Raw genomic sequence first — 26,981 nt, forward strand, 5'->3', positions numbered from 1 at the left:
TTTCTCGTAAAGAAAAGCTTTGTATTATGTACTGAAATGATATGAAAAAATTGAGAGAAAAAAATTGTTATAAAGGGTTATTTTTTACCATGTATATTTACTGTGTAATATTCGATTATACACGTGTTACCATAAAGGGCTAATTTATCAACTAATCAAACATAATTTTTACGCTTTGGATAAATACTTGAAAGTGCATTTTCTGTTGCTACTAACAGCACTAATTTAGAAAAGATGTCAACAAAAGCATGAATGTGGTGGCACAGAATGATAATACTGCCTCTTGATATAACAATAATCCCTCTATAAAGGTATTTTTCGTTGGTCTGCAGAGTGTCGTTACATTGAAGTTTCACTGTAAATATGAGTATATCACCGTATAAGTGCGTTCAGCATTGACCCGAATTAACCTCGGGAATGTTTTTTTAAAGGCACTGGCATACTTTCATTTCTTTGTGAATAAAAAATAAAATTCAGGCAAAATCAAAGCTATAATTGTACAAAAATTTATTGGTGTCAGAAAATGTAAGAAAATCTGATCTTTCCACTTTCGAATAATAAATAACGCCTAAGAATCAACCGAAGGTCATTTGACCTGTTCTCTTTGACTCAAGCTGGAACTAATAGCGATTTCTATCTTCCAAATACAAAAGACACTCGTTATAAAAGCCCCCATAGTTCCATAGAAAACGGACTTCATTTTAAGAGGTTGTTATATCGAAAGTTTGAAAAAATATTAGCTCATTAAGAGAATTTCATACTTGGACAGAATTAAAAATTATTAAGCAGTTGCAGTGAAAACCGCACGTTAGAAAATAATAATAAGATTGTAATAATTAAATTTCGTGCTCGCACAAACCGAAATATCTAATATCAAGTGACCAAACACAATTTTGGCGTATACGTTTTTTTCACAAATACGGATGTAAATTGGCGCTGTTGGCATATTTTTAATTGCAACAATACATCAACACAACAAATTTAATTAATTAGAGTGGATTTTGCAGATTCCTTTGCAAAAAAAAGAGGAGCGTCAGAGTTGTTTTCGAACATTTTATTGGATCGAATTGTCTTCCCAGGCCATTATATTATATGAAAAATAACATGAGATGAGAGAATGTGAAAAAATTTGGGACTTGATATACCGAACGTTGTGATGATACGTTCGCTATAACGTAAGGTCATTGCAACGAGCGTCGACTGTATATACATGTAGGCTTACTGAGTACAAAAAATTATTTTCAAATCATCTATTGATTTATATTAGAAAATTCAAACAATTATAAAAGAAATTTAGACATCGATGAAATAAAGCTTTTATTTACGATATTTTAGAGATTTCTAGAAGATCAATGCATCAGATTTTATATATTCTTCTTTATTGCAAGCAAAAGAAGATCACAGATCTTGATTGTAGCTTATACGCGCGCGCGCGCGCGTGTATTATTTAAGCAGTCGGTAACGAACGAACATAGTTTTTATGTTCTCTTCGACCATAAATTTTAATAGAATAAATCTGGATTGAAACGAATGCTAATACTTGCCCGTTTGACTTCTAGTCACTTCTGTATTCCGTATAACTCAGTGATTCCCAACGTGGGGCACACGCCCCACAGGGGTGGGGGAATGTAATTTTTAAGGGGGACAATTTGATTTTTTCAGGGAGCAATCATGATTCATGAAAATTCAAATTGGATAAAAAGGAAATTCTCAGAAATAATGAAAAATTTATATTCATTGAAATAATAGCTGCAGGAGTAATGGAAATTGATATTTGACAATGAAATAATTTCAGAATAAATGAAAATCCGTATTTAATGAAAAAGTTTCGTAATTGAAGGAATTCGTGTCCTAGGAAAAAAATAATAATTCACAAATTAATGAAATGTCATATTTAATGAAAAAATTATCCCAGAGTAAGTAAAATTCTCGTTTAATGTAGGGCTCCCTAATTGACTCGAAGCCCTCTCGGCCCCATCGGATTACTAACCTACATAATGACCGCAAAAAATATCAAAAACGTATCAGATAATATTGAAAGGGATATTATTTGCTTAACTATAATAGAGTAATTGTGTGCATGGTTTCCTAATAAAGTTTCTCGGTAATGCGTCACTCGTGCCGCCATCTATCGACTAGTATTTGTAAGTTATTCTCAATTTCCTGATCCGGGAAAGACGATATCCGAAAGTTATATCTAATAAAAAAAATTCCTTTTTTTTTGTGTTCCAAAACATAAACTTTCCTTTGTAAAGATGTTGCATGAAAAGAAGTTTTGTTTTCATTTGCTGATATAGAAGCTGATATGTGGACGAAAATTGATGATGACAAGACTCCGAAGCTGTTCTCAAAAGAAATAAACTTGAAATCAAGGTGAGAGCGCAAAAGTAATTGATTTCAGATACTAATTTTTAATCCATAATTACTCATTGACTTACCTCATCTCTTTGTTCATTTCGTCAAGCAATAATCTTTTTAAATTCTCGGATTACCATGTTGGCCACAATCTTCAGTTTATATCGGAAGCGAGTATAAAAATTAGCTTTCATATCTCGTTGGAATTGAGATTTGGATCATCTATAGCGAGGGTTTTTAACCAGAGGGCCCACAGACCCATTGGCAGGGCTGGAACCACGGGAGGAGGCTGTCCATGGTGACAAAATTTTGGTGGGAGGACAAATTTTAGGTGGGAACACAAAAATACCGTTGCGAAATCATTGGACTTCAGTGGTTGAGGTGGCAGAATTATGTTTGTCCTCCACAAAAATCCACATTACGGTCCTGCCCTAGAAAGTTTGGGAAGTCTTAAGGTAGTCCGTGAATAAGTCTACAGTGTCTTCATTTTTTTCGCACAAGGGGTATGTGGCCTCAATTTCATTGGCACGGGGAGGAGGTCCATGGAATACAAAAGGCTAAGAACTCACCGGCCTACAGTTTTGGTCATTAGCCTACTCAACCGTATTTGTGAGAAATACGTTTTCTCACGAATGCATGAAATCAGGACGATTTCAGTCCTCGAATGCAATAATACAAGATGTTGAATTGGAACTTTGATTAAGTGCTCGCGAGCACGAAATCGAACACGAGCATCGAGCAACGGGTTAAAGATGCCTGATATAGGACCTAAAAAACTTCAAAATATATATATAACTTCTGATGGAAAACATTGAGACTGAATGTAAAACATACATAGAAACTTTAAAATCCATGATCAGGATTTTAAAGGATCCTATGAATTTTTGGCAATTTTTTTTCCCCAATCGAAACAAGCAGTTTTCTGTAATTGTGGTCATCCCGTTTTATCCCAAATTTTCCCACACATTGCTTACTTGAATTTTTATTCTTTACTGAAAGGATTAACAATAATTTCTCAACTCTATTGATAATTAATATCATAATAATACATAATAATTACAATAATTAATTATGAAAATGAATTATCATTAGAGTCATATAAAATATTTATCTCACATCTCAAGGGGCGGCAGTTTTAGGTAGAAACAAAGAAAACCATATCATAAAATTGTCGAATTTAGAAGTTGTGGGGCGGCAAGTCTTAGGGACCGTTCAAGTATTACGTCATCATCGATGGGGGGGGGGGGGATATTAAGAATTACAATCACGAATAAATATATTTTTTCAATATTTTAAATTTCGATTTGATGATTTCATTTAAAATGAATACGATGAAATCGGAATGTAAAAAAAATACCAAGTGATTAGTGACTAACGGGTAATTTGTGTCTTATAGGACGATAAATGGGCCGTAAAATACACTTAATTGAATATCATAAATGAACGGGACCAAAAAAAATCTTCGTCTAAATGGGATTCTATTAGCGATGAACACTCATCAATAGAATTTAGAAGTACTACGAGAGAGGAATGCATAGGGAAAAAAATCACTTCCGGGAGAAAGATGTATGCAAACCATTGCCGTTACGCGTTCATTACTACTAGTCCAGCGAATAACAGAGGTGAAGATTAAAAATACATGAAACCTCGTGACTGAATCATCACTTTGTCAAGACAACCGATAACGATTGAAGCACCCGCTTTTATACTAATCGAATACACACATGCATATTTAACACGCATGCATCCGAGCTTCCTCCTCCTCCTACTGTATCGGATGGAGAGCGCTCGCTGGTCACGCTGATGAAGCCTGAAACTTGGGACTTTTAATTGACTTCGAAATGCCAGTCAATCTCAGGTACCTTCCCCACCCCAAAGTTGTGCTCTTCGCTTGCAAGTCTATCTATCTATCTCTCTGATACAATGAATGCCCTTCCCCTGACTGGGCAATCCAACCGAAGCTTAACCTATCGCTATCTGAACTCATCAAAATGTTGGTGAGAAAAGAGGAAGGCTGCCCCCTCAGTATCATCGAGTAGAGGGGGGGAGAGAAAGTTTATAGGAAGAGGTAGAACCTTGGTGTGGTAGAATGGAGAAAAGGCATTAAACTTATCAGATTGCGAAGCCATTAGGACAGTAATGCTTTCTACGGTCCCTGATAAGATATTCCCGCGATGTTAACGGATTGTGCTAAGCTATGCGTATTCCGATCTCCGGCCTTTGGTGATGGGGCCGTATTTGTTGGGCTTTTGTGAGCCCCGGGGCTTATTCATTCCGATGTGTGTGTGTTTTACGGGGAATAGATGACGCGGTATTAGCACAGCTGCAGATATTTCTGTTTTTCCGGATTCGGGAGCGGATAATTCCTCCAATAAAATCTGTCGTTAAAGCATTTTTTTTCCTGCGATTTTTTTTTTTTCGTAGAATTTCCATTTGTATGATCGTTGTTTAGGTTGTTTTTCCCTATGGAAATTTTTTTTTCGACTTCAAGCATCTTATTTGTTTCTCGCTAAACTCTAATGAGCTCATTCATTGACTTCTTGTTACTTCTACACTTTGTAAAGGCTAATTTTGTTCATTATAGTTTTTTTCTTTCATCTTTGCTGTAATACACAATGAAATTCTTGCAGCTATCAATTCCTGATTGTCCATAAATCGTACTTTACGTAAAAATTAATTTGAATTTGATTTGATTCAAAAGGCAACATAATTATTTTCTAAGATGAACTTATCACTCGAATAATTTATTTAAATAGGTTCCTATTAATAGGAAAAATTTTAGTTGCACACACCTGTTCCAACAGAACAGGGGTCTTCAGCATATGGCCCTCGAATCTTCCTGCAGTGTTCCGCCGACGTAAAGGCTTTGACATAGTTACAGAATTTGTAGATATGTTTGAAAAAACCTCAATGTAAAAAGACACTGTACTATTTGCGAAAGAAGTGATTTCAGAACTCTAATGAGAAATAGCTCGATATAATAAAATCATAATTATTGAAAGTAATAATTTTAGAATCAACGAAAGAAATAATTTCAGAATTGGTTAAAGTATTTCGCATTTCTTGCGAATTCATATTTAATTTTAAAATATTTTTAAAATTAACGAAAATTTATTTTTGACTAAAAAATAATTTCTGAATTAATGGAATTCATGATCAATAGAATAATAATTTTTGAATTAATGAAATTCACATTTGGTGGGAAATTGATCTCAGAATAAATAAAACTCAGGCCGGGCTCTGAGTCAAAAAGGTCCAAGTCCTCTAAGCCCTAGGCCTTGTTAGGCCTTCCCGTTAAGAGACCGCTGTGTTACTTTAGAATCTAAAGTTTAGATACTACAGTACGACTTGTTGGCCCTCGGTCATAATGGAAATATTTTTTTAGCCCACAATGTTTGAAAGGTTGAAGACCTCTGCATTACGAGGTGGTCAATTCGACAGGAAAATAGACATAACGGCCTAATATTTCCCTGCTGTTCTAAAATATCTCCAACTTTAAACTGATTTGACCTATCATTTGACCTATACTATTGACCGTGGATTTGTTTGAATAGCTACACGGAGTGAAACTGACCCTCGCCCGTTTTCATTTTCGAGAATGTCATAAACGCATTCTTAATCTATGGGTCACGACCCAAACATGGATCGTACAAATCCACTTACAGCCAGGGATTCTTGACCTAGGGGTAACAAGGTGACCACCCAAACTTGATTCTCAGGGACTTTCTAACTGAGTCGTATTAATTCACTTACAGTCCTGTTACGAACGCTCTTATTACGTCACTGGCTTCACTTATTTTGAAAAACAAACAGTCTCGTGGGTCATGAATCGGATCGTTGTTTTTTGGGTCGCAGCTCAAAAAGGTTAAGAGCCGCTTTTATAAACGCATTTTAAAGCTTAATTTCTATTTGAACAAGGGTCAGTTTCACTCCTTGTAAAACCATCCAAATATTTTCCCAAGCTCAGTTGCGCTGGAAAAATTGTATAATTTATAATTTGGAAAGAGGTTATAAAACAGTAGCGTAATTTGGTCGTTATGTCTACTTTCTAGTGCAAATGACCCATCCCCATAAAAACTTTTCTGGTTCAGAAAATTACATTAAATATTCTGCAACAAAATTCCTTCAATTAAAGTTATGTAATTTATCTATTGATAAATCCTAAAAATTGCAACTTCGTGACGTTCTGAAATTGCCAAAAAAAAAAAATTTTAAAAATTTCTTTAGTGGGCATTAAGAGGATCGTATTCACTTTATTCAAATCTTGATCAAAATTTATTCATGCCATGCATATCCCTCCTCTTCCTTCTTCTGCTAACATAATAATTCATCGATCAGCACGAAGCCATGTGAAAAACGAGCTGAGAATGTCGAGAATTCTCGGATTTAGAAAATTTTGATTCCAAAGAGAGCATGAAACGATTTATGAATTTTATTTACCAAAAAAAAAAGTTATTGTAAACGATGAACGGTGAAAAAAATCGAATAAAAATAGAATGAATACAATCATGAATATCGCCATATAAAAAAAGAAAAAGAAAAAAAATAAGGAATGTCATCTTTGCGAAGAGAAATTCTTTAAAATGAGTTCAGTGTCATCTATCATGTGAATACGCTATTCTTCTTGAGCCATCGCTTCCTTTCGCAGCATTAAATAAAACAAAATAAAAAAAGAAAAAGAAAAAGTTGCGAATAAGATGGAGAAGAAGAAAGAGGAAAACACATACATCATTTATACCAAGTACAAAAGAAGGTTAGTCGTTGGTCAGTACATTTTTCTTCGTTGATGAATGATAAACATTGGAAAATTCCAGTGAAAAATTGCATGGTTTTCTTATTCAGCGGAGGAAAACTGATACGGTTCGAGAGCTTTTTTCCCCTTTGACCATTTGGTATTCAATGGGATATTTATTGCCCTCGACGCGGGATGCATTCGGCAGCTGCGAAAGACGTATATGCATTTCTATCAATGAATCAAACGAACAAATAGTCGAGGGTGTATGTGTGGTGTGCGTATTGCATTTCTCATCCCTTGAAAGATTGCAAATATTATATAACACTAACGGGAAAAAAACACCCATATCTTTCTCTGAAGAGACATTAATTTTGACATTTTTTCGCTTCTTCGTAGTGAAAAATTATTTTTGTTTAGAGTTTGAAATATAAATTACATTGATCTATCACCTGCAGATAATTTATTAAACTAACCAATGATACGACACTCTTTGGATGATTTTTATAAATATTACTGAAGTGATTTTTCTCCCAATATACTAAATTTACGAGAAATTTCCATCAATATCTGACTCATATGTTTGTTTTGAAGGGACGAATGATATGCGACTGAATCGCTCGGAGACATCGATCTTCTTCGAAAAAGATGAATTCATGAGTAAGTGAATGTCTATGAGAAAAATTTATTGTACATTTTTATTTGATATCTTTAAATATTGTTTTCAATGTGAAAAATTGTCTTCACGATTTGATTTAAAAATTGTTTTAGTATCGACGTATGATAAAAAGTACAATATGTATTTCGTTATTATCTTATTATCCATTATTATTATCTTATTCGTTATTATCCGTATAGGCAAGAAAAGATAAACATATACCTCCTACTTGTTTTGAAGATTGTGTTTTGGATTTTGAATTAAATTAAATTTTTAATTTTTTTTTCCTTATGCTGGATCATTAATACATATGGTGTGATTCACGGAAAACACCTAAAAAGAAAAGAAATGTACTTTTTGTCTAAACTTGTGAAAATGAGCAAAAAAAAAAACTAGGTTGAACTGTGATAGTTCTACAATTAGAAGAAAATATAAAAACTGAAATTTCATCGAATCAGAAAAGTTTCAACTATCAAATTTTTTTCTTCTTTCTTTAAATTTACCCGTTATTTGAAGAAAAAAAATCATCATTTAATCATGGAAATTCATGATTTTTTTCGAAAGCATATCCTTTTTAAACCTGGTCAGTAAAAATGGCAAAAATAAGAATTTTAATTTATAGATGCCTCAACAAATTTTCATCCAAAAAGGAAAAATATTTGTCATTGCAATAAATAGATGTTCAAATTTTACCAATTTGCGTTCTTTTGTTTTACGGTCGGTATGGAGATTTTAGATTTCCCCGATTATATTAGTTTATGGCAGGGGCTCTTTACCTTATTCACCCACGACCAAAATCAACAAGATCAGCTTCGCGATCCTAGGATTGTTTGTTTCTCGAAATTAGTGAGACCAGTGCAATAAGTGTATTTATAACGGCACTCTGGAGTGGATTTGTCGACGACAAATCCACTCCTTTTATTCGACCCTTCTAGGAAGCCCCTAAGAATCAAGTTTGAGCTGAGACCTCTATTTTAAGAACTCTTGGTTTTTAGGAACACAATTATCACATGGATTCTCTCCCCATTTCTAGCAAAGAACTTTTCCATGTTGGTGTGCTTATTTTACTTAAATTATATACATATAAATATAGAATGTTTATTATTTTCGAACACTCATCCCGAAATACCCTACCCTAGCCTAAAGATCCTATTACAGAGGAACATTGCGATACCGGACACCATGGGAATCACCACCACCAACGGAAGTTTTGTCCGCTAACGAGGAGCATGGTCTTCACAAGGACAGGGCTCCAGATCCAGCCCTGGGCCCAGGACAATTATCATGATTTTTTTTGTTTTATAGAATTATAAATTCACTATAAATGGGCCCGTGAAATGTCTGGCTTGGGGACCCACCAATGATCTCACTCTAGGAGCATTGCACTGCTCCAAGAAGTGTGGGCCATGACGAGAAGTGACCGTTAATATATAGCGAAATACATTGAAGCCCTGTTTTTCACAGACTTCAAAACTGTCCGTTAACGAGAGGTTTCTGCTAATGACGAGTGTTCGTAATAGAGGTTGTAATGTATATGTTAATGCCAAAGCCCGAAGTGCGGCCACTTACACGAATTGGCCGAGAGTTTTGGCAAAAGTCGGATCTTCAAAAATAATTCGGGCTTTGTCTGGCCATTCGCGAAGTGGACGGAGATCCTTGTTCGATGTGCTGATGCTAGACAATTCGGTAGGTGGCAAATCTATTTTTTTTCGTCGCCAACGTGTAATACATGGATATATATAATAGCTGCACTGGATTCGCTTCATAAGATGAGAGAGAAAAAAGAAATTTGAGAGAAAAAACTATGTATTTATATAAAAAATAATATAGACATAGATTTCTCTGTCAAATTTTGAAGAAAAAAAAAATGATAGCCACCTCGTGACTGCGGTTTCAGGGGTTGCTATAGCTAACGTGGCCATATTTATCACGACAAAAATATATCAACTGGGCAATGACCCCGAATCATAGCTTTTGTTATCGGACGTTGGCCAGGGATCTCCGTCCACTTCACGAAACCGGCTGGCCAAACCCGAAACCGGAACATTTGTCGGTCAATTTTTAACGAAATAAAATTGGCAATATATACCGTAACATATTTTAGCATTATATATTATTTCGTTTTACTATAATTTATTACGCAACATTCTTATGATCTACATTATGTGTTCTTAATGACATTTTTTGCATCATAATGGTCAAAAATCTAAATTTCTTGCTTCATTTCTCTTTCGCCTAAATATATAAACACATATTTCTAATTTATATCGATTCCTCGCATCACACCTACGTCTCAGGGAAAACTCTCAGCCAATCAGCTTTGGGCGTTGCGCAGCAGTTCGATTGGTTGCGAAGTCTTGTGATTATAATGTATGCTCATACACCCACTGAAAAAAAAAGTCGGAAATAATTCTGTTGTTTTTTTATTAATTTAAGGAAAAATGAAATCACAAATATTTTCATGATTTTCATTCATTTTTTCGTCATTTTTATGGTAGAAATTTTTTCTCGAATCTTCTTTTTTTGTGTTGAAAAGAATGTCTTATATATGTGAGAGAACTCATGCAATTTTGTTAGTGGTAGCAATGGGTGAGTAAAAGTGACTATGACCAATTTACAGGGCGGTCATAAGTGCATCGTGCTCCCCTCAGGAAAATTAGTTTCGCTGAATCTCCCCCCCCCCCTCCCCATCTGACTATAAATGATTGCTTACCGATGTCCATGCTTAAAATCTAAAATTTTAACTTAATTTAAGATCTGATTATCACGATACCCTCCACTGTGCATTAGGCCCCGTGCCGTCTGGGTGAGCTTACACGTTAAGACGGCATTATCAAATTAACACGCGTTTTCTGAACTGTCTCAAGAAATCGTAATTATTGTAACGCCGCTGCTCAATCTATACATATAAAATAATATGTCCTGATTGACTCACTGACTGATTCATCATCGCTGAGCCGAAATTGCTGAAACTATAAATATGAAATTTGGAAGGGGGGGGGGTCCATAGTTTTATTCTACGTTGTATAATCCAGAGACTCACTAAGAAGGAATTTTTTTTTTCAAAATTCAACAATTTATAAGGGGGAATTTTCAGATTACGAAATCCACGCGAGTGGTCGTGGGTAACCGCTAGTTTATTAGATAAAATGTGATTCTGTCACGTCGGTGTGTAATTTTTCTTCGAAAGAATCTCAATTTTTCTGTGTCTATAGAAGAGTGATTAAAGCTTTCAAGGTATAAGTTTGAAGTACATTCTCTGCCGGACAATATGGTGACGTTAGAATTTAACTGTATCGTGAGGTGTTGTCATCTATGAGTGGTTTAGAAAAGCCAAGAGTACACACACAACTGTGATGCGAGTTCTATCTTCTTCTTTTTAATTTAAACAAATAACAAATTACAAGATACAAATATAAAATGTAATACAATATACAAATTACAAACATAAATTACACAAAATACACACATATATTACATGCACAATGTAGCCCCAAGGGATATTAAGGTCCTTCCTGCAGGCCTATATGATTTTTATTATTGATTTTTTTTCCCTTCAGTAACAGCTCTTTTATGTATTTGATATATATACAGTGTGTGTGTGTGTGGTAAAATACATAGAAAGGAAAGGAAAGTAAAGAAAGCAGAGGCTGGTCGAGATAATAAAATTATTAAAAAAAAGGGGGGGGGGTTGTTTGCTTATTTACACCCCGTGAAGCAACACGAAAAACTTCCGAAACTCCATCAAAAAGTAATTCTCTCAGCATAGTTTTACCGTACAAGTACATTTGACTTGACACTAATGGGAGATGAATTTTGGAAAGAAAATTTGAAAGATGAATTTTGGAAAAAAAATTCATATTCTTCTGTTGGGGAATCGAACCAATAACCTTTCACAGTCCGGGTGAGTGCGCTACCATTAAACTACAGAAGAGAGACATTTTATTTTCCAAGAACATATGTTACGCTGAACGAGATTGCGCACTGATTTGGTTGTTGCACTGACTGAAGGTTGGTGATTCGATTCCCCTCGGAGGAATGTGCATTTTCTTTCTGAAATTCATCTTGGCTTGTTGTCAATTTCACTTTGTATAAATAGCGGTAGTGCCGTCTTAACGCATTTGCCCACCCCCAGCACGGCCCCAGGGGGACTCAATTAAAAGGGGGGGGGGAAGTCCTCATAAAAACGAGAAATGATTAAAAATTTTTAGAGCAAGCATGCAAATTGATGCATAGCCAGACGGGGGCTCAGAAAAATCACTTCTCTCAGGAGCCCATAATGCTCTTAAGACGATCCTGATTATAGCGGAGAGGTTCATCGTTCCGTTGAATGTGCAATTAGAAGTCCATCTGTCCGTCCTGTGAATAATCCCACGTTGAAGATTCGAATCAGTGTGGAAAATGTAAGTACAGGTCGCATGAGGAATGCTTTCGTTACGAAGGTACGAGGACATTCGTTTGGGATTGCTATTAAATATCTGTGTGCTCTTGGGCGAACAGACTGCGTATTATTTTTAGTTTTTCATCTCTGTACCCGACATTACGAGAAATAGAGTAAGCCTACGCTTTCGCCATTTCTTTTTGTAAAAATTTTTTACTTATTTGTTTATAAAGTTACTGCTTTTATTCCTTGTACAATTATTTCTGATTTAATAAACTAGGTAATATAAAATGTTTGAGGCTTTGTCTCTTCAAGTTTCGTTTCTGTAATCCAAAACCCCGTAGGTGCGTACTCTTACCCTTCTTTTCCCCATACTGTTTCATAGCCAAACTTCATGGACCAGATATTTGCACTCTGCTTTAACACAAAATAATGCACTAAGAAGTGCTCATAAATATTGCATATTCCACGACATTGTGGCCACGTGTCAGTTTCAACACTGAGATTGTTTGTTTTATTCGTTTTTCCCTCTGAAATGAATAGCTTCAACAACATCTAAAGCATTGTTTGCCATTTCCATGATCTGGATTTAAGGAAGGATGAAATGTGTTCGAGCTTAAATTTCTCCCCTTCAATTTTTTTGTTCCTTTTCCGTAAGGAGGAGAACGGGAAGGAGAAAAGAAGGTATCAAACGTCTTTTGAGAGGGAGTGCACGTTTATTTCCTTAGTTTGAGAAATAGAACTTGTCGAAGCCTATGCAAATTGCAGTTTCGCGTTTTGCAAAGAACAAATATCTACCCATTAGCTCACAGCAAACTAATTGCGATTTTCACAGAAATTAAACACCCTCGGCTGTACGTTTTCTCGGATTTAGAGTTTAATCCTTTAAAACCGCTTACCCTTAATTTTCGGGGATTTAGTATTTCGAGCCGAAAATCATCAAACACGATAGCGAAGTTTTGTTTTTAGTTTTTCATCTCTACCCACCCGACCCCTTACCTTATACCGTTAGGGGACTCATCATTCAAAAGAGCGTTTGGGCAATCTACTTAACGACCCCGGGCGGCTGTACACAGCAGCCCAGTATTCTAGGGGGGCGTTGGGAAAGGAATTCGAGGCAGGGGGGGGGTTGGTGGGGGGCTAACAACTTCTCTGGTTTTTCCGCCCCATTTCCTTGATTGGGGTGGAGGGTACGGAGTGCGTGGTGGCCCAAACTACCCTCACACCAACACACACACACTCTCTCTCCTTGTATGTTCTTTCAGGAAGCTTGGTGGTGGTAGAGATGAGGAAGTAAGAAGGCGAGGAAAGATTTGGAAGAATTTTGACTTTTCCTCTCGCTCTCTCTCTCTCTCTCTCTCTCTCTCTCTCTCTTCCTATCTCTGAGGATTCGGTCTTGAGGAATGATCTTGAAGAAAAGTTTCTACCAGTTTGTTGATCTGTCTTGAGAGACGTCCTGGAGTAAGAAAGTCAGAACCTCAGGTGGGTCGTTCCAGGAGTGGGAAATCCGCAAAACTGGAACGAATCATGGTATCGGGTGGGTCGGAGAAGGGAGTTGAATCAAAAGGAGGGTTGGAAAAGGATATGAGAAATCTTCTTGCCACCGTAGTTGGGATATGCCCGTAATTATGAGTAATCTCGACCATTTATTATTCTTGACGTCGTAACGAATGTTGTCTGAGGCGAAAAATTACCTTTCTTTCCTCCGCAGTAAATCACCAAAGGTTTGGTTTGCCTCTCGAATTTTCGGAAGTTTTCTTCGGCTTAGCGTTCGCGGGAAGGAAAGGGTAGGGACAAGCTTTTATGACAAGAGGGCTGAAGGAGGGAGGGGGCATGAATATCCTCGGTCTGCGATATACATGGCCCTTATTATTTTCTATTTATATTTCTCACTTATTTCATTTCATAAGAACAATAATTAATATTGTAATTATGCCGTCATTAAATTCGTACTTTAATCTGGAAATAATTTTAAATTAACGTTCCTTTTGCTTTCAACCTGATGAGTAGGAAATTTATTTTCATTATTACAGATTTTTTCCCCTTTCGTGCTGGGGAGATTGGCTGCTGAGATGAAATTTTCTCGGTTTTTACCGAGTGCTGATTCCTTTGAGCCTAGCGTTTCAGTCCTCTGCTAGTACTGTGACTAGTTATTTTCTGATGCTATTCGCTAAGATTTGAGTAAAGGTGATTTTTTTATAACGGAGCTCGACCGAAAATAATTTTTTTTCGCTCTGTGTAAAGATCAGTGAACGGGGAAAAAATACAAGTACAAATACATTTACAAAGGTCACAAAAGGCAAATTGCCCATCGAGATGGCTGAAAAAAGATGTCCATAAAAAAATATGGAGATGCACCCATAAAAAAATAATAATGGACAAAAGTGTTTGAGATAAATGCATTTGCGGTTTTATGCTGAAGCTATATCTGCAGCAAAAAAATAAAAAAATAAATATATATATAAAGTAAATAAATATATATATAAAATAAATAAATAAATATATAAAATAAATAAATAAATATATATATACAGGGTGATTATAAAAAAACTATCACGACATATGGGCCCCTAACTATCATACCATTCACAGAAACTGAATGAAATTTTGGCATAAGGTATTTTGAGGTATGCGCTCAAGAATGATATGGAAAACAACAGTGTCACTCTAACAGTTACGGTTACAGTGAGAAAATTTCGAAAATATCAAATGGCAACACCAAGTTTTTTGTATTGGAATGCGATCTCCATACTGAAAAACACTAAATAGCGTTGGAATGGCACCTGTAGCACGAAAATCCCCGGAGCTAGGCAAGGAAAAAGTAAAAAGGACTTTGCCGTGCACCAGAACATTAATGTTCGTTTCATTCGTCACACCGTTTCTTCGATCCCAGCCTGATTAGTCCTCCACAAGGTCACGTGGAAAATTTGTGAAACACAATAAAATGCTTTATTTTATGCTGCTTCTCTGTCCTTATTGGTTTTCCTCACTTTTAGCCTATCTACCGCCGGTGATTTTCATGCTACAGTTGCCGTTCGAACGCTATTTAGGGTTTTTCACAATGGAGATCACATTCCAATACAAAAAACTTGGTGTTGCCATTTGATATTTTCGAAATGTTCTCACTGTAACCGTAACTGTTAGAGTGACACTGTTGTTTTCCATATCATTCTTGAGCGCATACATCAAAATACCTTATGCCAAAATTTCATTCAGTCTCTGTGAATGGTATGATAGTTAGGGGTCCATATGTCGGGATAGTTTTTTTATAATCACCCTGTATATAAAATAAATAAATAAATAAAATTTTTCCATGTTTTGTCAAAGTAAATGAATCCAGCTATGCTGTACAGTTAATTTTGAATTTGCAGTTAATGAATCAAATAAAAAGACCTTATAGCTTAGATCTAGTGTCTATGACACAGCCTACCCCAATTTTTTTTATATTTTCCGGATATTATACCGAGGTAAACACAGAAACTGGGAATCGAACGTAGGCCCTCTTGCAAACCGGGAAAGTACGTTTCATATACACCACTAGAGACACGAACCCACCTCGGTTTGCAAGAGGACCAGATGATTTTTTCCCCCTCGAGATCACATCGGCATTACATCCAGAAAAGAGTCCTCGACATGAGAAAAGCTTTACGTTACGAGTTACGACAAACTGGTTCAGAGAATGCAACAGTATGGGAGAACAAATCTTCGCTCTATGGCAGGTTGGCCACACCATAACGTATAACGTATAATTTCAATGGATGTTCAAATGCAAAATTTTCTTAAATTCAGTATCAGCTATTCACCATCCGCAATTTTTAAACCCAGAGGAGAAATAAAATAGAAGGATATTGGGGAAAAAAATGAATGGAAGATGAAATAGAAGAGGAGGGTTTTTATTTTATTTTTTCCCTTTTTGAAGAAAGATAAAATACTGTAAGAATATAGTAAGTGGGAAACCACAACTTGTGTAAAAGGGGGGAGAAGAAGCACAAATACCAAAGATACATACTCGTATGAAAAACCAAAAGAAAGGAGGAAAAACAGTGAGGAAAGATAGTAAGCTGGGAAATATATATTCCGAACTTTCCTTTAGCTGCCAGAAAAATAGTTTCAGGATCAAAGAAGTAAAACAAGATAAATAAATGAAGAAAAAGAAAGAAATATATTTTTATTTCCTTTTTCCGGGTTCTCTCGCCAAGATATAGGACGTGTCAGGCTCTCTCGGCATCGGATATGTAGCTCCACTTCCAGAAAAGTAAGGCTTTTCTATCCTAGCTTTCCCCTGACTCCTCCCTTCTCCTACATTGACTGATGTGTATTGCCGAAAATAATTCCATCTCTGTCAGAGGTTTCAGGATGAAAAGGAACCTACTGAGGATTAACATCGAGTACAGAGGGCACTACAGATCCTTTCCGGAAGGGACCGTATAAATATCTTGGCCTTCTGTAGCAACTTCTGAATTTAATTTTTGAGTATCATATGTTGAGTCATTGATAAATGGACTTCTGGGGAGAAGTTCATCTGAGCTGAGCTGTCTAAAGCCTCTATTACCCAACAGAAAATTACGAGACTATAGCAGTGTCTTATACTAACAAATTCCCTGGACGGATCATGCTGATCCCTTGGGAATACGTGTGGATCACGTTATTAAAAAATTAAAAAAAAAAAAAAAATAATAATATGGTGATCCGTAAATATGCCGCGGGTCACTGAAGTGATCTGACGGGACCGCTTCATTGATCTGGGAATGTGCCGTGGGCCACTTAATTGATGTGAAATTACACCGTTGGTCAATGGTGTAATCTAAAGTTGTGCCGTGGGTCACTCATGTGGTTTGAATATGCTATAAGTCACTGAAGTGATGTTAGAATATGCTGCGGGTCACGAAAGTGATCTGAGAATGTCCCGCTTAGTTGATTTTTACAAAGTTAGGTTTTAGGTCGCGGGCCACATTTGGCACGCGCGACCATGGGTTGAGAGTGTATGGTGTAAGAATTCCATCAGCAAAGCACGTTCTTAAGACATAGACTTTAAAGACAATGAACTCAACGTCGTAATCCTATTAGTGAGAATAGAAGAATGGAAAACGTTTTTAGATACGCTTGATTATATTTAGTGTATAAATATTGAGCAGTTTGGGTACTATGTTTGCGAAAACTTAGAATGTGCATTACAATTTTCTTAGAAGACTCCCTCGTATGGTTGATGGTGGAACTGATTCCCCCCAATATCCCCCATCACTTTATGAAGGCCGCCTAATTAAAGTTCGCCTATTCAGAGCGGAGACAGCTCTCACCATGGCCCCCACAAAGGGTGGGCTGGCAAGGCTCCAGCCCTGGGGCCCGGGAGGATTTCAATATTTTTTTTGTTTTTTCGCGCTATAAATTCATCATAAAGGGGGCCCCGTGAAAGTCTGGTCGGGGGGCCCGTAAAATATCCAAGCCTAGGGGCCCTGCTTAAGGATGTGGGGGCCATGGCTCTCACGTCCAAATTTTTTCTGTGAAACAATTGACTTCCTTGCTAATTTCCGGGAAAAACTATAATTCGGGAATAACAAATTAGCAGTGTCCCCAAGCCCATAGCCAGAAATTTCGTTCATTTGCAGTGATGCATCATTTCCCACCATTGGCGATTTTTCAGAGATTTATGCAATATTTGGAAACTTTGCTTACCTTTAGCATTATTTTTTTTTTGATAATTAGAGATGTCTCGTATTTTCCCGTATTTTGAATCCCGATTTCCCGTGTTTTCCTCGAGTAAATATAGTCAACCTGGCAGTAACCCTTTATTCCTCGTCTGTTGGTGATTTTTCAACAATTTCAAAAATAGATTGGCAATTTCGCGGTGACAGACAGATATGTCTCTAATCGTCATCATACTTTTTTTTTCTGTTTTCGCATTCGCAAAAAAAAGAGAGAAACTTTTCTTTTTTTCATGTATTTTGATAAGATAGTGAAGTTTTCCAGGAAAAATAACTACTTTTTTAATTCATTCAATTTCTTTATATGTATATATGCCTACTGGGTTTTTCTTCCTTTCCCTTTTTTTTACTACATAAACTTAAGTAGAATGACTATGTATCGTCTTGGAACCGACGAAATCGCTCTATCATCGCTATAAATCGACTCGCAGCTCAAATTAAAATAAACCATCGAAGATCGTCATTCCTCGAGAAGTTTCCAAGCTGGTAAATTAAAACCCTCCTTCTTCCAACAGCTATATCCAAAGTAACCTTTGCTTTGCTGCACCCTTTTCTCCTTCTCCTCCTCCTCCTCCTCCCAGAAGAGTAATTAGAAATTTCGACTATTAAAATTGAGATAAATACTCGAGTGTTAATTGATGGAGGACGAACCTCCAACGCTTTTAATACGTAGGAGCTTTGTCAAAACTAAAATAAATGGCGTAACTGGAAACCCCCGTTAGAAAGCTAAGACTCTTCCGGTCTCAGTTAGCGAGCTAATGAAAATATAAGAGTAATTATTGTGCATATCTTTTAGGAGGAATGTGCGTGTGTGTGCTGGTTTATTGAGAATGCCGGAGCAAAATCTCGCTTCTATTTATTTGCATATTCGAGAAGTTTCGAAAAATTCAAAATCTTTTAAATTGCATGGTTTAGAGAAATACATCCATCCGTTTTACGTTTCGATGTCCTAAAATGAATTGTTCTGGAATTTTTTTTTGTCTTTAATTACTGTTTAGAAAGACCGGGTTCATGGTTTCAATTACTTTGTCTCGTACGTTTTTCTTCCCTCACCAGTAAATCTCTGTGAAAGCGAAAAACTAGAATTATCTATACATTATTAAGGATTCTAACTTTTTTTTTAATGAATACAAAATGTTTGTATCTTTCAGGAGAACGAACTTTACTCAAAATAAAATGGTTCGTAATACGAAGTAAGTTTATACAGGGTGTCCTTCTTGTAAGTGCTAATTCAGCCTTTATCTCATCAACCGTCCGTCGTACAGGCATAGTTTCAATTTAAAATATGCTTTAAAAATGCTTCAATTTAAAAAAAGTTAGGAAAAGACAGCACAAATGAGAGAAGAGAGCATTGTCCGTTAGTTTTTGCTGTTCTTTCATATCTTCTCTTGCAATTGAATTCAGATATCTTAGCGAATATTGCGCTTAGAAACGTGGATTTTTGTCCTCAGGAGATACAGGGCAGTAACTTTATAATTGGAAGTGAGAGTACAAGGGGACCGTATAAGATTTAGATATTTCTTATTTTGGGACACACTGTATTTTCACTCTCCAAGGGGTACAAAAACTTTTTGAACTCCTTTTCAGTAAAGCCGTACATATTTTTGAATTTTTCTTCTTATTTTCTTCTCTCATATTCATCAAAATATATTTTCATTTTTGAATTTATGCAGAGTTGCCAACTGCTACGGATTGTCCGTAGCTTCTACGGACGACAGCAATAAACTACGAAGCTACGGGAGACACTCTCAATACTACGGAAATCAGTTTAAAAAAAATCGGGTCTGAGTTTCTTGCGATATTTTACTTACTTTTACTACTGTTTTTTTTTTTTTAAATTGCATCGATCTTTACTACAACGATGAATTTTTATACGCATGTGAGGTAATTAGATAGAAGACAAATTCGGAGCCGATCTGTTTTGTTTGGGCGTGGAAGGCAATCTGTAAAGCGGCGTCTGAACCCGCTGCTCTACTCGATTCACAAACGCACCAAAACCTGTTTTCCGTGAAAACCGACTCACGCTGTTGGCAAAAAACGGGTTTTTGAGTGGTTCAGCGCTGGGATAGGGGGGTCTGGACCCAATCATTTGCATAGTGCATGGTCGAGCTTGCGTAATTTGTGTTTCGTCGTAGATGCCTTAGGAACTCGGATACAAAGAAAACGAGGAGGTGTATAGGATTGCTAGACGTCCGTATATAAGGCCCACAAGGGCAATTCAGGTTGGGATTGCATTGAATATTCATGAATTAATTATTAAGGGACTCGGCGACCTCGGAAAGTTGCTTTGGGAGGTGGGAGGGGGAGGCTTATGTGGCCTGTGCTTTCTATGTTCCAGTGCCAATGAGGTGTATTTAATGAACTTTCAATTTAAATTTTTTCTGAAAAATTTAATTTTTGAGTGATTTTTTTTAGTCATTCTACTATGATTATGTTGCCCAGGGGAGTGAACTTCCTTTGGGGGCCCCCTATTTATGTTCTATTCACTATGTACTAATATTACAGTCGACCCAAGGTATTCGCAGATTTCTTATTCGCAGCCCCCCCCCCCAGTTTTCTGGAATACACTTTCCAGTGCCAGTTCTAGTATCGGAACAAGATATAAATTGTACGTGTCACACAATCGTTTTAAATAAATCCTCCAAATGGTTATTATGGCGCTTCTGGAAATGTTTCTAGAAGACTGTTGTTTAAATGTTGTTTCTGAAAGTGAAGAATTTGAAAGAAAAATTCGAAGTATTTGCAATGTTTAGCTTCATTGCTACGGTTCCCCGTTATTACGTCATCGATGAATCTGTAATCAGATATATCGAGGAAAAAAGAACATAGAATTCGATCAGCTGTTGCTGTAGTTACACATGCTACTGTATATCCCTGGATCCTGGATCCACAGTCAGAAGAGACTAGATCACTAGTCGAGACCCCCATCAATGACGCATTCGTCATACGTAGAAAAATTAGTAGAGAGATGTAGCCTCTACCACCCTACTCTAACAAATAATATTCTTTCAGAGAAAACATCACCGAGAATCACTGGACACCCTTCCTATTTCGGTGGCCCAAAGCAGATATGAACGAGATGCCTGGAAAACAAAAGTTATGGTTTCTATTATTCGCGGATTTTCCATAGTCGCGCGGTGAGCCCGGAACATAATCCCCGCGAATGCCGAGGGACGACTGTACTGTATTACGTTCTGATCTATGCTATATGCAATATTACTCAAAAACTTCCATTTCTGTCGAATTATTACGGCGAAAAAAATTCGAAGCTTTCAATCTTTGTCTATTGTGCAACTTTTCTTTTTAAAATACTTGTATTTCTAGAAATTATATTTCAAGTTTATTGTTTTCTTACGGCCTCAATATCTTTTAGCGCGTCCACGAATTATTTTCAAACCTTATGGAGTAGAAGAATTGTATCGTTAAGGCCTCCAGGACAAATACCTCTCAGCCCTTAGGAGTGTCATAATTTTTAATTCATAACCTGGTGATTTCCTTATTTTGCTTGAATCAAATCATTGCCAATCGCACTGGTTTACGATAGCAAACACAGAATTCATGTGATTTATTTCTAAATGAATCATGCATCGTGCTTCTACACTCTTGACAAATACATGCTCGCGCGGAAAATATACTCTTAATTTAATTTTGGAAACTTAAGAAAACAAGATACTCTTTCGTGTTTTAATCTGATTCCGTTATAAAATCTTAAGGGGAAACTCTGTGTTGTTTTTTTCTTCAGATTCCTATATACTGCGGTCACATCATTACGGATGTTTATACCAATGGCCGAGTGGAATTAATTTGCTGCACCATACGTACATAGAAGTATAGTTTCGACTAGTTTAATTAACATTAGCTTGATTTACCTCCCGAATTTGAAGGAGTGGGAGGAGCGAGAGAGAGAGATTTGGTAAAAATAGAAAAGAAAAAGAGTGGAAATAAGTGCTGAGGTCCACTAAATCATTAGGAGGGGGAAAATATCGAGGTTCCCAAAATTTGATTTGCTTTCGCAGCATTGGGAATCGAGGAAAGTAAATGATCGTTCTTTCGTGTTCCAAGTAATTACTGTTTTTAAAATCAACTATTAAATTAGAAGAAAGAAGAAGAAAAAAAACATGAAGCAAAAAAAAAAATCCATTATCTCTGAGTCATCTATTATGTTGAAGTATTATGCAGTTCAGTTCCAACAATCATTTAATTTCAACATTCGTTTGATATTTAATTGAAAATGCAACTCCCTCTCTCTCCCCTTCCTTCCATGTTGTTTTTTCATTTGTCTTCGCAAAACGATTTAGGCAATGGTCAAGACTAAAAGAAATTCACCGCCACATACTTGGGGGATTAAATTATATCGAGATCATTTTATTGTGGGAGAAATCCGGGATATTAATCAACGTACAGTACAAGTTCTTTGACTATATGGAAGTTTAAGCGAGCAGGAAAGTTGCTGGCAAACATTCGTTTTCTCTCTTTGAGGATGAGTATGGCTTTACGAAAGTTTACAATTCGCATTTAATTAAGATATTTTTTTCCAATTTCAGCATTTGTTTGATACTTTCAAAGTTGCATTCAGTGCATTCATTTCATTGAAAACAACGGTTGAAAATTAACTCTTTGGACAATCAACTAGAACCATGAGTGATAAACACGCAATTTAAGGACATGAGAAAAAAAAAACTTCAAAACACAATGTTTCATGTGAAATTCATTCAATGAATAACAGAAAAATACACACACACAAATCTCAAAATTCGTATTACCATCCAGTCTTCGAAGATGAAATACCAAAAATAAAAAATGAATTAAAAGTTGAAAATGCTATTAATTTCTTTAAATTACACTATAAATGTTTTGTAAAAATTATTTTATAAAACTTTGAAAAATGAAACCAATAAGCGTTTTGGTTCCATTCAACCAATTCAACCAATATTCTTGCTTATTGGTTAGGTTTTTTTTCCCAAGTTTTGTAAAATACCTTTTATCAAACTTTTATAGAGTAATTCCAGTCATACGCACATTTTTGTGAAAATTAGAAATGAAATATTTTCTTTATGGTAAAGCATCAACCAAGTTCTGTATGTAACATTCTTACTTCATTTTCATTGCACTAAGGTGGATTTATGTTCAAAAGGTGTAATTAAATCTGAATCTGAAGAAATCTGAACTCGGTTGAAAGTAAAAAAAACGAATAAATCTTGATCTTCAAAAATCTGGCTGCCGGGTGATTATTTCGAAAGTGTGCTGCTATTCTGCTATTGTACGATTTGTTTTTAGTGTAAAGCTCTATTAAGCCAATCATGTCGTTTCTTGGTTTAAGATGAGTTCGTGGGTTCTCTCACCATATCTGACGTAAACAGCATTGGGGTAGGATCACGCGCTGAAGACGACGTAAATTAGCCCTATTGCGGTAGTAAGCACGTGTAGCAGTTAGTTGTCTGTTTCAATGAATATCGTGATGGCTGACTACACGAATGAGGAATACGATGATATGAATCTGATTTACGGTCGAGCAGATGGCAATGGGCGTTTAGCACAGCGGATGTACCAACAGCAATATCCTGTATGCACACCGGATCTCATAGCGCGAATTGTCGTCACTGCGGCATACCTGGTATGTTCCGGTGCGTCCGGGAATCGTTTTTACGTCGGTGTAGACTGTGCAATAACGTCAGCGGCCGCCACCTCCAATAACCCTTGTAATAATTAATCAAATAAATATTTTTGTAGTTATTATTGCGCTTTTTGTCGTTCCAGTTTGGCATCGAAACCTGCATGCGTTTTTTGCGATCTTCATCCCCTCTCAAAGTGGCTTGTGACACCATGTATGTTCCATTGCAACTTTTGTCCCTCTTGATGTCTACTAACAATCCTCTAAGTTTGTCGGTCCATTAACAGAAGAACACCCTGTATATATATATATGTGTGTGTGTGTGTGTGTGTGTGTGTATATATATATTGTATTGGAAATAGCGCGATTACACACATTTGAAACTTCTCACGAAAAAGCGGTTCAAGTACCAACTCTGTTTGTACGGCTGTTCGACGACTAGATACAAAAAACAAGATTTTGCACAATTATGCGAATTATCGTAGAGCTTAAAGTAACGATAAAAAATCGTACAACAGCAGAATAGCGGTGCACTTCCAAAATATGCTGCCGTGTGGCCTTGTCTGTAGCAAAAAATTTATTTCAGTGTGATATAGCGGTTATTTCATAACATGTGCATAGCTAATCTTTTCTCATAATTGTATCGAGAGATTTTATTCCTCAAAGTCCGAATGATTTCAATAATAATTTTATCAAAATCAAAAGTACAACCACCATTAGTTAAAAACAGACAGTACAGAGAAGAAATCAGAAGAACATTCACCCATTCCATTTGTAAAACTTTTTTCACTATCTTATAAAAACCAGGAAAAAGAAGAAAAAAAATCAAGGCAAACAAGTATCAATATCGTGACTCAGTCAAAACAAAACTGGCCGGAATCCAATCTTAATACGCACCTCCGAATATTAATTTCATACGTAAACCTATAGTAAGAGAGGAAAGATGAATATACAGGGGTTTCGAACCGATCCGCTGATAAGATTTTTTTTTCCGCTTTTCTATTTTCTTATCCCTTTATTTCCAACATTCTACGTTATCCTCTGCTATCACATTTCTCTGGGGCATTTTTTTTTTCTTTCTATGTTCATTTTTTGATAATGATGATTTATTTGAAAGCAAAAATGACGCGTCTTGTGAGATAATTCCACAAGAGCAAAGTAAATTGCTCAGAGAAAAATAACGAGGATGGAGGGAAAAAAAAATTTAGTCCTTTTTTTGAATTTTTTTTTTCTATTTTTTTGTTACTTTTTTCCCTCTTCATTCATGAAAGAAATTTTTTTTTTCATTATTATTATTCAAACCGAACTGGTAACTTATTTTTTTCTCTTTTCCTTTAAACCAAAAGCTCTTTTTTTCTGAATCTTTTGAGATTCGCACTTCGCTTTCTAACACCTTTTTAAATTACAGAACAATAGAAGCGTTCTGTGTCTGTCCCCTTCCTTTTTTTTTCTTCTCTTTTTTTTTCAGTCTTCCACTAAAAAAAAGTTTTTTTTTCTTTTTCCACCGATTTTTCTTTCATCTTCTCTAAGTGAATCAGATGCAAATTTATTCTGCTTCTGAATTCAGGACGTTTTAACGTCGATGAAAAGAATTCGAATCGAGGACAAAATCCAACGAAATCCGAGATTGAGCTATTTTTTTCTTGTTCTATATATCTTGATGGAAGAAAAGCCTGGGAAATTTTCTGAATACTACTTTGTCTAAATTTTAAAGATATTGACGCAGGTGATCAATATCAATGTTTAAAATATAACAGTAAATTATGAGGTTTTTTCTACCCCCTCGAAAAGGGTTTTTTTTTCATGATGATTATTGATGCACTATTCGATGAGGATGAAAGCATTTTCATTACGACCCATTTTGACCAGTAGTTATCGTAGTATTGTATCTTTTTTGATGACTTATTATGTTCTTATTTTGCATGCCAGAAATGTTCTTCAACAGGTCTATTTCGGGATGGGATTCGATTAAGGGGGTTGGTGCACGCAAATTTAAAAAAAAAAACACGTTTTCCAATTTTTTATTACTAGGAAATTTTTTGCGTCTAACTGTGTTCAAGTTTTTGTTCTACCATGTACTAGAAATATTTTTTTAAAAATTTCAATATAAACTGCTGACAGGCGTTATATATGCTAATGTTTTCCACTATAATATGCTCTTTTATCAAAACTAATTTTTTTGTTAGATAAGGAACATTTTTTCGAAAACCACTCATTCAAATGTCTTGAAACTTTGTGTGTCTCTCGATAATATGATGTTACATAGTTTAACGCGACGATTGTTGTTGTACTCTGAATGAACTCCTGGACTCTGCCACTTATCCCGTTGCTGAGATCTCCTGCAGACTAGCTTCTGGAACAAATTGGGGGTACCTGACAGTCTGAGTGTACATCTACATGTTTGATTTTTCACTGCTGTCATCTATGAATAAATCAAGTGTAATGATTAAATATCTGTACCGCTGTTGCTTTCCGTAGCAATACTTCTTTTTTGACGGCGAAATGAGCTCGTATCCCTGCCTAGAAGTAATTCCCAGATGCAAATTTCATTTACAAATAATACAATTTTAAGGAATGAAAGGCATCTCTTACTCGACACGCCTGGGGCACGTAAAAAATACGGGCAAACAACAAATGTTTAAACGTTCGTTGTCTTTTTTTTTTGTTTTTTTTAATGTTTTTACATCGACGATAATGTATCTATTCCTACACACATGCGCGAAATTCCACAGCAATGCTTTTCTTTGGCAGCGATGATATAAAATTGTATATTCAATAAATTTTTAGAACTATTTGTACCGTACTAGTATTTAGCAGCCTCACGCGGTCATGGACTCCTCATGTAGCCTACTACAGCTGGGATGGAATCTTTGGGTGGTCTCCTCTCCTGGAATTTTTTCATGGGCCTTTCTCTTAAATTTCTCAGTTCATTTTAACTCTTCAGCGAATTTTAATCTTTCGGTAAAAATAATAATGGGATTCATCCTAGGATAGCGTTGTAAAACGTACCGATTTTTGACGAATAAATGCACCTCTCCCGAAAAGAGCCTTAAGAATATCTATTTGTTCCGGTTTTTTCCCCCGCTAATCAGAGATTCAATAAAATAAGATTATTTTTAAGAATATAACTGCTTCATTTGGAATCTTTAATCTGCACAGAACCTCACTTTTTCTTATTTCGAATCGAGAGATATATGCGCATCTCCCACATCATTACGGTACAGAGACATCAACTCGGTACTAAATCAGAGCCACCTTTATCCAGACACAAGAAAATAATCGAAGGGTTCTCCGTATTCTATTAGCTCTTTCCCGTACCGAAATTTTTTGCATGAACGAGAAATACGCATATTTATTGCTTGAAATAGTTCGTTTTACGTTAGAATTTCTGCTGCCATCTATCAAATAAAATCAAAACTATCTGTATTAATTCTTAGAATAAAGCGATTGTTGGTTTTGAACTAACGTACAGCATGAAAATGAAGAACATGCGATATAAAATTATATTGTATAATTATATTACATAATTTAAATGTTTTATT

General features: G+C 36.0%; 1 long non-coding RNA gene across 11 annotated transcripts in view; it reads left to right on the forward strand.

Annotated features, from left to right (window-relative positions):
* The window catches only part of LOC149086726 (uncharacterized), a 271,603-nt gene that overhangs the window by 124,563 nt on the left and 120,059 nt on the right, over positions 1–26,981 (forward strand). For 5 of the 11 annotated variants that reach the window (XR_016192500.1, XR_016192504.1, XR_016192502.1 and 2 more), the window contains exon 3: positions 7,682–7,747. This is a non-coding gene — a long non-coding RNA (uncharacterized LOC149086726). Of the gene's footprint in view, positions 1–2,297; positions 2,388–7,681; positions 7,748–26,981 lie in introns of those variants that run through there. The other 6 variants (XR_016192509.1, XR_016192507.1, XR_016192506.1 and 3 more) reach the window with 2 other exon arrangements.

Source organism: Pholcus phalangioides, unplaced genomic scaffold (genome assembly GCF_987345545.1).
Source record: "Pholcus phalangioides strain wild (caught in Gottingen) unplaced genomic scaffold, Ppha-v1.0 ptg000004l_1, whole genome shotgun sequence".
NCBI classification, from domain to species: domain Eukaryota; kingdom Metazoa; phylum Arthropoda; class Arachnida; order Araneae; family Pholcidae; genus Pholcus; species Pholcus phalangioides.